The following is a 12,215-nucleotide window of genomic DNA, read 5'->3' as shown; positions in this document are numbered from 1 at the left end:
CGACCCGGGCCCGTGGTTCCAAGCCCGGGCCCGGCCCGGGCGTACACGACCGAACCCAGCCCGAGCCCGGGCGTTCATTACTAAATTTATACAGGGCGCGCGTGTTCATGACCAGGCCCGGTCCGGGCCCGCTAGAGGATATCAGTTGATGATTATTAATGATGCCTTGCGCTTTGTAGCGGGCGATCGGAAGGAAAATCCGGTATGTACATGCATCGAAATGTTACTTTGCCCGCGGTGGTAGCTCAGCGGTTAAGCTGTTTCGCTGTTAATTCCTAGGACGCGGGTGCGATTCCCGCGGCCACGGCGGCCTTATTTTGATGGTGGCGAAATGCAAGAACACCCGTGTACTTATTTTTAGGTGCACGTTAAAGAACTCCAGGTGGTCGAAATTAATCCGGTCCCCATTACGGCGTGCCTCGCAATCTTATTGTGGTTTTGGCACGTAATACCAAGGAATATAAATGAAATGTTGCCTATATGGCACATGGCAAGTCATTACAATAACAGTATAGTGAAAATAAAACATAGCCACAAAGTTTATTTAAAAGAAGTATACAACTAACATGAAAAAGCGGATAAAAGCAAACCCGGGACATTTTCTTTAATGCTCTTTTCTACACTCGCGTTGGAAACATTAATTACACAATTTTTTTAAAAGAGCCTCCTGATTAATAATTTGATCCAGCAAGATAAAAAACGTTAACGTTATATATGTTGAAGAGCCACCAAAAGCAGATGAAATATAAATCGTTCATATTCTAACGTCGTCGCGGAAACGTAATCGCCATGTACAATATAATTATATAATCAAGCTGCTACACGCCATACTTGATGCTATTCCAGATGAAAAGTTTCACCCTTCTAAGCACTACTAAGAGCCAGCTCACTGCACGTGTCACTTCAGCTTGGCACAGAATGCCTTAGACCATGCAATGCACAACGTTCGCGTGTGCTCGAAGGCCCGACCTAGTCCTTATGAGTGGGTCCGAGTCCGGCCCGGCCCGCAGCCTCAAGCCCGGGCCCGGCCCAGGCCCGCGACTTCAAGCCCGGGCCCGGTCCGGGCCCGCACTTTCAAGCCGGAGCCCAGCCCGGGCCCGCCGGAAAACGTTTCGGACGGCCCGGCCCGACCCGCGGGCCGGGCCCGGGCTTTTGGGTCGGCCCGGGCCCGTGCAATGCTCTACCCAGAGCCGTATATGGGGAGAGTCTGGCGAATGGGCGGGGCAGAGACGTCGCGGCGCGGCGTTGACGCCATTCACGTCACCGCCACGCCTCCGCTCCGGCGCCGTCCGCGCGACGGGCGCACGGCTGAGGTTATGTACGCGCTGTTCATTCGTAAAATCTAGCGCTGCTAAACAGTTTGCGAAAGCGAAATTGTGCACATTCATTGTTATACAAGTTTAATGAAGAATATGGAGAGAATTATATGTGTCCAAATAACCGAGAAACTGAGTTCTAGAGTTGCGTACGCCGATTCAAGTTCACGACGTTGATCGGCGTTGTTCGGCGACGCAACGCGCTGTACTTTTAGGGTGCAGCTCTTAGGCGCCCGTTCCTGCGTTGATCGCCGTCGTCGGCGTAACCGATAGAGTGAACGAGGACGAAAGACAGCGAATATGTAGTCTGTCGATATCACGAGCCACTGGCTTCTAACATCGCTTTCTTCCTCCGTCACGCGCGCTCGCCCTTCGGTCGGAGCTCGTGCGCATGCAGGGCTGGCGAGTGCGCTGCGACTTTCTCGCTTGTCGTGACAGGGATGTCGATGTCAGCGTTTCGCTTGGTTCGTGACGCCTGCAATGAACACAGTGGTGTGCATATAGCACTCGAGCACTGGCAGTTTCTGTGGCAATATGCAACGAATGTTCCACTGCGGATAGCCAGAACTTCAAACACAGTTGGCGTTGCCTCAACACAAAGCTGCGCTCAGAATTCGCATTGAGTAGTGTCGTTATCATCGGTGACTTATCGTGCTACGAAGACCTTTAGAAGAGCGATGAATTGGGCTAGTTGGTGGTCGTTCGTGGTTTCCTTGTTGTGCTGCAGATGACGAGACGAGGACGGTAGGTCGATACAGGGACACAGTACAGGTGGTGCACAACTATGAAGACCTGCGGGTTTGTGTCTATTTTGGCTTGTTTTCTTGATTATTTTTTTTGAAGGTTAGGTTCAATAATAACGACGCTTAGTTATTTCTGACGCTGAAGATGTTTAGTACGGTTCGGCTGGCGCTTCTCTGCACAGTGATCTCGGAAGGAGTTTTTCGACCCTGCAATGATGCTCGCTCCGAAGTTGGAGTCGAAATGTTGAGAGTACTATATATATATATATATATATATATATATATATATATATATATATATATATATATATATATATATATATATATATATATATATATATATATATATACCATCTGCGTGTACCATCTGCAAAATATCGACAGCGAATGAAGCTTGGAAGGTATATTATATGAATTTTGAAGTTTGGGAGCGCGATCCAGCATTATAGGCCGCACCTGGTGCATTGACACCCTCGGAGGTGACCCGAGGTGACCCCCCTACTTCCCCTACGTAACCGTTGCAGCCGGTGCAAGTTATGATGACGTCGTAGCCGCCATTTCTGTTTTGACACGCTTCCCGACGAATCGCTCCTCGCCAGCGGGTCAAACCTGAAGTGATTCGCCACGTCGAAAATTCCTTCCATCCCCGCCGCAAGAAAATCGTCGCCATCAGACGACGATGAGTCCGGCGACGACAGACCGCGCGGAAATGCGTCACTGTTCTGTGTGCTCACGTGACCGAGCGTTTCACTCGCTAGGTGGTGATAGTTGCACCCGGCGGCTTGTCGTTTTTGGAGCTCTGTCAAAACCGAAACTGAGGCTGTGTCGGTAATGGGGAGCTTGTAGTTAATTATCTGTCGCGCGCTGCATCAAACGATGTGCCGTGTTATGACTCACAGGCCCCCAGCAACACATTGCAGCAAAAAAACGCGGGGCGAAAACTTTTGTGTCAGGACTCCTCTCCTTTACATGAAAACAATACTTCGTTCTGCTAGTCTGTGATAGCGGACATCCTGTTGGTTTACATTAGAAAATCATTTTTCTGCTCAAGTTCTTCACGCTCTATACTTCGTAATCACGAAATTTCATCGAGCACATGAGGGACCATTGCTATAGGGAACCCAAGCTCAAGTTTACGGCGCGACGACAGCGCCGCGCTGCGGCTCTGGAGAGAAGCTCTGGCGCAACTGGGTGCAAGCGCAGCCTACTCAGCCTGTTTGTTGGCAGCGGGAACGCGCGCGCGCGCGCCCTTCTCGGTCGGTGCGAGGCACTGGGGTGCCGTGCCGACAGCTTGGCACGCTGAACCAAGAGGCTTGCTGTGCGAAGCTGCATTTCCACGTTGGTAGAAGCGACCCCGCGGAAGCGCAAGCGAGGTCTGAAGTATCGCTGTGTCGTAGCCTGCCACAACCGTGCAGACAACAACAAGGCACGCGATTCACGTGTGAAACTGTATCGGTTCTCGGGCACGTCGCGCGTGAAATAAAGGCGGCAAGCGTCGATAGCTGACAGTGATGTCTCGCCTTCTATTGTGGCTGTCTGAGTTCATCGCTTTCGTTCGTTTCGACTACATGATTCAGTACGTAACTCGGCGCATGCACGCAGTGACTACAGTAATGATTACTCGCTGTCTTCTCGCATTGTGAAAGTCCAGTTACGGTTGTAGGTCAAACAACTTTGTGTTTTGATTCCCCGTGTTAATGAGACCTACCCGTCGTTGTTGAACGTTCACACTCGCGTTATACCGTTAGCGTTGAGCAGTTGGTTGAATTCAACTGAACTCGGCACATTGTCAAAAGTTCGGCGCCCGCAAATCACGCGTCGGGAAGGCTGCTTTATCACGCCGGAACGGACGTCTGTGCATTTTCAGCAAGCTCTGACATCGTTCTGCAGGTTTGCTTTGTTTTTGTCACTTCATTAGGGGGATATTTGAGCCGCTTATAACTGCGGGAGCTATGGGAGCTGCAACGCATGGCGCTTCAGCCAGCATGGGAATGATAGGTAGTACACGGATTTGTCTAAACTTCGTTCTTTTGGCTCCGTTTGGCGCCGCGTCGCCTGCATCCGCTTTGTCGCAAAACGAAGTTCAGCAAAAGTCAGCAGTTCCACTTCACCACTTTAACATTTTGAGGCTCACCAATTCAAATCGGGTCACGACGTTCACAACGATCCATTCTTTTATCCGAAACAAAACCAAAACACAGCAATAAACAAAGCCACAAGTGCGTTCGATTCGATGCCCGCAAGTGCAAACACTAGGCAAATCCGTGTACTACCCATCATTCCCATCGTGGCTGAACGATCGCAGCGCCAGCGTCCCCTCTAGTTAATTCTAAGAAACTCTATGAGTAAAACCGTGTTGTGGGCGAGTTTTTGTAGGTGTTTGAGCACTCCACTCCACAGCAATAGACCTATCCCTGTTTGCAAACAGTGTGACGTCACTGGTAGTGTCCCGCCCCGAAGTCCTGCTATCGGAGCAGGCGCTGGTTGGCAAGAAAGTTCCGCCGGCGGGATCTCTCTGCATAGCAGCGCTGCGTGTGTCTGCGTTACTTCGATAACGTTTTTGGAAATTGCTATTTTCTGAACTTACAGCTGTTAAAAGGAAGAGTCACTGCCTATAGTGAACGATTCTGTTAGGTCAACGTATGATTTGCTCGTCGTGGATGACAGCCATAAAAAAATCTTATGCTCTTCGAAAGCGAACGTTGCACATTTTCAGGACGACTGGTGTTTGGAGAAATATTAGCATGGCATGGATGTGAACGTACTCAATTTCCGTCGCGAAATCTGCACTGCAGTTTTAAACGATGTACAGCATTGGCGGCTACTGTGCGCGAGGTCACGGATTAGATTCTCACTCACGGCGCAAAATTCTGATCGGAGATGAATGAAAAAAAAAACAAAGGAAACACCCATTGGCGTGCGTTCGGTTGAGGTTAACAAATCCCCGTGAAAATTAAAGCAAAGTTTTCCCCTACGGCGTTCCTCATAATCCACTGAGCAGTTTTGAGATGTTAAACACAATAATTTAATTAAAAATAATCTCTTGCGCGGTTACCTCGCTGTATCTGATGCCTACAACGTGTTTCCATACTCACTCCTCTCCTTTAACTTCGTACGCAAACTCGGAATGTCCCTTCATAAATATCGAGCCGTAAAGATAAGCTAACTAAAATATGACAAACAAGAATTTCCACTGCTTCCATTGAGACGTAAATAAAAGGCGATACGCGTATGGTTCTGGGTATTCGCCGTGGTAAACCGTGCATGCATGTTCGGCAGTGCTAAAACACGCTGGTAGCTCATGCGTAGTCTCACCTTTCAGCCCGGACATCATGCACGTTTTTTTTTTTTTGTTGTTGTTCGCGCAGCACAAACACTGAGATATACGGACTCGCAGATCATCGCGTCAAATAAAATGTCCAATCCTGATGTTCCGTCGACAACCGGTCACTGCAAATGGCCCTGTTAGACACAACGTGCGCCAATGTTTTCGCTAACAAGATGCATCGTTATTGACACAGCACACACCCCACACAATATTGTCAGTTTCAACGTCCGCAAAGGTGAACCGATATCGTCGCTGCCTTTCAACGCACACTACACGTCACAGTAAACGCGGTACCTTTTCGAAGACGATGCCGCTGTTCCTCGCACCGACCACCACGTGGGTTCACTTCTCCAAGTTGAACAGCCAGCAGTGTGGCAAATTTTTCGTCACGCAGTCCACGACGCATTTATATGTTCTTTGACACGTACCACAAAATAATCTTGGAACCGAAAGATGAAGGAAAAGGTTCAAAAGAAAAAAAAACGTGCGCCAAGCACTGTGCGACTGTACCACGCTGAGCCGGCAGCGGGAGTGTTTTGCCAACCACCGCCGTTGCACGTGCGCCGAGAGGTCACGTGACCTGACATCACGGGGCGTGAGTGACGTAGGCCGGTAGAAGTCTATTCTTATTCGACATCCCTTGAAGTTGCGGCCACCAAACATACGACAAACGTTGCTTATTTCACTACGGAAACGCAAACAACGCGTAAACACACAACACTCTAAAAAAAAAGGGAGCGAGAATGGAGCAACGGGCTCCGTTCCTCCTTCGGAGCCGCGACTTTCTCCTTTGCGGACGATTTACTCGTCGCGCCCTCTTGCGGCAAGCGCCAAGGGAGAAACGTTTCTCCTCAACCACGTGACTTGCGCGCGCGCGCATGCGCACGCCGAGTTACATCGTGATTCCGTGCTGCGGAGAGCGGACGCTTTTTCGCGCTCGCTCGGCAGTCTCAGACCAGATTATCCAGTGCTACCGATCTCGGCCAGTCGCGTGCAATTACTTGTACCTAGGATTGATGCGAGCAACACACGAGTGACGTTCATTGTTTTTGTTCTATGTGTTGAGTAACGTGTGTGGCGTTTTTTTTTTCCTTTTTTTATAGGCTCGGCGTGTGCGCGACGCGCCGCATACTTTCGTGTGTCTCGTGTTGTTTGTATACGTTTGCGCACGATCTGCTTGTCATAAATAGAGTAAGTCCCGCTTCGCAAAACAGTCTTGTTTTAATGAACACCTTAGACTGTACACCAATAATTCAATTTTTTTCGGCGTTAACATGCTTGGCAACAGCACGCGTTTTACACAGCACTTATCAATACAACAAGCAATATAAAGAAGCATGAAAGTTAATTTTTACGACATTTTAGCAAACGTGATACCACTGGACAGCGCATGCGTGAAAGTACGATAACGTATAATTGCTGGAGTTTGACGTGTCGAAACCACCGTATGATTATGAGGCACGCCGTAGTGTGGGACTACGGATTAATTTCAGTCAACTGGGGTTCTTTAACGTGCACCCGAACATAAGCACATGGGTGTTCCTTGCCTTTCGCCCCCATTGAAATGTGGCCGCATTTTAACGTTAACCTGCATCATAATTGCACATATCTGAAAAATAAGTCAATGACTTCTGTCAATTAAGCCAAAATTCTCAATCACATGCGTTTTGGAATACGCATGCCATCACTGAGAATTAGGACGGACTTATGCACGCGTGCAGTATGTATCTCTCGTTCTCAGGATTTTGCTTTGGCGTGCGAAACTCAACACAAAATGCGCTTCTAATCTAATTTAATTCTAAATCTAATTCTAATGACAGCTGTGCACAGTAGGTAATCACTAACACTCTCACTCACCTTTGTGAAAAGAGTATTCCAAATCCAACGCAAGACTAACCACCGCCACAACGACAACTACACAGTTGTCGCACAATGACCGCAATTTCACACGCCAGGCGAATACCGTGACGTAACAGTAGCAGAGCAGCATGTAGGTACAGCGTACTGAAATATTACAGAACACGTAGTGTGGGTAGCGTTCTTTTCCATAATTCGCGCGGTGTAGCGCCAGTTTCTCTACTCAAGTAATCGAGCTGCCGCGGCGCCAAGAGCCACAGACATCGCTCTCGAAAGACCACCGTCCGGTGCGAGGCCATCTTGTCTTGTTTCTTCGCACGACCCGCGTTGTAATGTACATACGTATACACAAATGAGACGGCCGTACCGCATCAGAAGCATTGTCACTGAAGGGCTAGCAGTTGGACGAATCCATGGCCCATCGTCATACTTGTGGTCAACGCATAAATAGAATGTGAACCGATGTCAACGCCAAACCACTCAACGAAGTCGACGCGACAAAGGCAACGGAGTCTGAACGGCATCTTGCTGATCTTGCGCCCTCCCACAGTAACTATTGAAAATAAATAAATCAGAGAGTGAAATTTTATCTGTGGCCGCTGTCGGAAGATGGCGCTACTTCAAAATGTCATCGGAATGGTATGAACGGCTCTCAATGTGGTCGTTTTCGCACTAACTTATTCAACTCTGTAATTAAATCGTTCATTATTATGCGGCTTTAGATTAACTGGTGCGCTTGGCTAAGTCATAGCTACTATTTAATAATGTCGGCGTATATTGTGACGCAGCCATGGAATCGTAAATAGTTGAATAAAAATGACGCACCTTTGTGCCACCATGGTCCACTGTAATTCAGTGACTATATAAGGGCCAGCGCTTCATAGAGGTGTATGTGTAAGCGTCTGTAGTGAATGGTTTTATACATGCGAATGAATTGTGTATGTATTGAATTCATTGTGTGTACTATGTATCTGCCAAGTGAACGTGTGCGTATTAATAAAAGCTGTATCAACTTTCCGGTGTCCTTGAGTAATCCATGAATGGGCCTACCTTCCCGAAATGCAGTGTGCAGTATCAACGTGCGCCGCCTCTGACAGAAAGAACTTTTTTTTAGTATTGTTTAATCCCTCTAGATGGCGCCAGCTACCACCTACTTCACGGCCGCGGCGCTCTCACAGCTCCACCTACTTATATGAAGTTGAACATCTATCTATCAAAACTATGCTCTGCTGCGCCGGGATTGTTTTGATGCTACAGAATGTACATTTTGGAGGCACAAACGCGTGGATAACGTCGCTACACCGTGTGACGCTTCGACAAATAAAGACAGCAAGCCTAACGTACAGTCTCCGGGTGAGAACCCCTTTGCAGTATCCGTCTCTTTTAAAGTGAACGCCGTCTCGCTGGCCAAGCGAAACGTACGAGTTCCGTCGTTCCGTTTCGCGACGTTTTCATCACTACAGGTTTGTCTCCTTGATTTTATTGTCATATCGTTCGATATTAAGCTCAGCGGGACCGTTTTTTGTGATTGCCAGTGCCGCATACTCTTTATCAGTCGAGAATCGATGCACTCGCTAGGCCTAAATCTATTGCTCGCTTCGTTGGCTTGGCGTCAGCCATCTTGATTTTGACGGTTTCTCCATTGAAAAGGGAGGAACGGTTTCTCCATTTGAAGACGAACATTGGGGACATCGCCGTTTCTCCCTTAAAGGAGAGAGGGTCACTCCATTTTTTTTAAGAGTGAAGTACAACGACGCAGGTAACCACGGCGGCCGTCTGCTTGCTTTCCCGAGAGTAATAATCGAGTTCGCCGCCTATGGCGCTTCCGTCGGCACGCACTACGCGCGCGCTCGTCCGTTTTTTATTTTATTTTTTCCCATGAGCCCACCACATAAAGGAAATTAAACAGGAGCATGATGAGAATTGTGAAACGAACCCGGGGAAGTAGCGGCTTCAAAGGAGGTTGGCTTGTAGACGCTAGGCGCGCTTCCTCCTAAATTTTTTTTTGTAGCGTTAGCTACACTGGCCCAGCCGAGCCAGTTTCACGTGGATCCTCAAGGGCCGTGCTGCGCATGCGCGAGGATCAGTGATGTCAAGCACCGGAGCCGGCAACTCCCGCGCACTCCGCCGCCGCCGCCGGTCCGCGCTTTCCAGAGTGACGTCGTAGCCTTGGCAGACGTATTGGCGCCGGCGCGCGCGCAGCTATTCGCCTTCGCTGTGCATTCGCCGTCTGACACTGCACTGGAGCCGCTTGATAGCGCCTCTGACTGGCGTTTGCCAGTGTGGTATAGCCATGGAGAAGGAGAGCGCAAATGCTGCTCAACGGCGCAGAAGAGCGGAGAAGCTTAACTCATCGGATCCCGAAGTAGTCGCCTGGCAAAATAAATATACATGCGCCACATAATACGTATACCGTGTGTGTTTCATTGGAGCAGCAGTAAAAATGATAATCAAGCTAATCCTGGACAATCAGGAAAGCTAAGAATAAATAGCTGAACCTTTGCTAACGCTACGTTATCCTGGCATAGCCGAGCTAAGCCACTGCAACATTTTACAGCGAAAGCTGTTATGAGATCGTTTCACCGACCGTTTTTGGCGCCGTAGTTGTCCGCCGCCGCCGCCGCCGCCGCCGCCGGTGTCTGTAACCAGTATCGCTCGAAATAAGAAAAGAATTCCAGGATGGAACGAGGTTCGAACCTGGGCCCTCTGCGTGGGAGCCCAGTATTCAACCTCTGAGCCATGCCGGTGCTTGAAACTGCTTTGCAAAAAGGTCCTATATAGGCTTCATGTCGGGAAGGAACCACATTAGCATATGCAATATAGCGTGGTAGAAGAGTAAAATAAGCACCAAGCGTCGGACAACGCGAATTGTGTAATCAGGCGTCACACATTGCGAATTGCGCAACGAGTAGGTTGTTGAATGCTTCCAACCCATTACAAAGGGCTCTGCCATAATTCTTCATCGTCATCAGTCGTCGCGTCAACAAAGTGCACATAATGCCTTACAGACGTGTAGCTGGTATGCTTCCATATTGCTAGCGAACACGCACAAAGAACGACATAGAAAGAGACAGGACAACCGCTAGACTTCAACTCTGTCTCTTTCTATGTCGACCTTCGTGCGTGTTCGCTAGCAATATGGAAGCATACAATCAATACCAACTAGCCCAGCTTAATGCATTAACGTGTAGCTGGTGCCTCGTTTTCCGCATAATGACGAATCATGGCTTAGTAGGTGCTTCCCAACTTCCCAAAAATTGTGATTTATGGCGTAGTGGGTACCTTTCTAGTGTACTTGTATTGTAGCCCCAAGAGGGCTTACAACGGGCTCTAGAAACGCCGCTCTTCCAGCTTTCGCTGTGACTGTGCTCCGATTTCAGCGCAGGCCTGGCGTTTTTTTTCTCCATGGCTGATGGGCATTCCATCCCTTTCATTTGTGTCGAGAGTTGTGAAAGCTTTGTGACTTCAATATGACGCTGCTGAAAAGAACCGGAAACAAAGGGCGCGCTGCTCGCCGAGCTTCCGCCAGTCAGCAGCGCCTGAAATGGACAGTCCATTTGGACAGTCCATAGGCAGCGACGATATCGGTTCACCTTTGCGGACGCCTGAAATGGACAGTACAATGTGTTCAGACACACTGAAAAGAGCTCCCCCGGCGAAGCGGTGTACATTATGTCCAGATTCCCCGCTCATGTTGAAAGAAAATACAAACGGCGGCGCGCCGCAATTCTTTCGCGGCAGCGGCGGCGGCGTCATCACTATCGGGACTTCAGCGGCAGCGCGAGCTGCGTGAGCAAAAACAGGCGGTGGCCACAGGTCTACATCCCGCCTAAACCTCTGCATAGTTTTTGCCCGCCTGTTTATTGCATTATATCTTTTGTAACCTGCTGCTAAAACATGTTCTCTGCTTTATTAACTGCCTGCATCATTGCTACTATTTACATTCCACGTGAGTTTACTTTTATATCACGACGATGTTAAGGACAAATGTAAAATAATCTGAGCGTGCCTAGAGTATACAGTAACAAAAATTCTGCTTACGACTTAGCGAAATGGCGAAATTGAGTTTGCGTTATACTATTGGATATTATTAGAAGAAATCTTAGATATGGTAGGAAGGGGATTTAAGAAACATAATACCAAGTCCTCTGTTTTTCTTATTCGCGTCCCCACGAGCCGTTTTATGCTATTTTCCATTAGAACTGAGTTTTCTATTGTCTGACCTTAACATGCGAGTTGACGATACAGCATGCTCCACTGTCATAGCTGTTAGGGGTGTCCTCCTGTTTCGTGTGTATAGAGGGTGTTTCACGTAAATGGAACCAAATATTTACAAAATAGTGGTTAACCTCAGCTGAATATCACATGTTTTGCCGTCATGTGGCTCTCGTTAGGGTATTCTTATGTCGTGCCTAATTTGTTAACTAAGAGGAATTATGCAACGTATGTTCTATTCACATTAGGGCCTAGTGCATTTCGTTATGTTGTAGGGGGCATTCCGAAACGACCGATCTAATTTTTTTGTGGAAACGTACATGCTGCTTCGTAATTTTGTCCGGCGTTTAATGAAAGCCCGAGCAATATGACCCCCGTGCCCTACCGTATGGCAGCGCTCTCAAACGTGCTTCCAGCGAAAAACCTGCGCATGGACCGCGGCGAAATGAGCGGCTGCTCTAGGTACAATGATATTTGTGCCGTCGTGCGGAGGCTTCTGTGATGACGTTCTTGCAAGTAGATGGCAATACGCTAGCTGGTCGTCAAGTGGAGCAGGGACACCCATCAATTACAAAAGTGTCAAGCAGAAACCACTAAGAGCTGTCATCTTAAGGTTTGTTGTTAAAATTAAACAAAGTTGGTCGCGCTTAAGAAATGTCCAAGTAAGCACTTTTGTACATAGACCTTTGCTGCGTCATTATATATATACAGTGAAACCTCGGTGATATGAATTTCACGGGACCACCAAAAATATTC

Source organism: Rhipicephalus sanguineus, chromosome 1, assembly GCF_013339695.2.
Source record: "Rhipicephalus sanguineus isolate Rsan-2018 chromosome 1, BIME_Rsan_1.4, whole genome shotgun sequence".
NCBI classification, from domain to species: domain Eukaryota; kingdom Metazoa; phylum Arthropoda; class Arachnida; order Ixodida; family Ixodidae; genus Rhipicephalus; species Rhipicephalus sanguineus.
Note: the sequence above shows the minus strand (reverse complement) of the source record.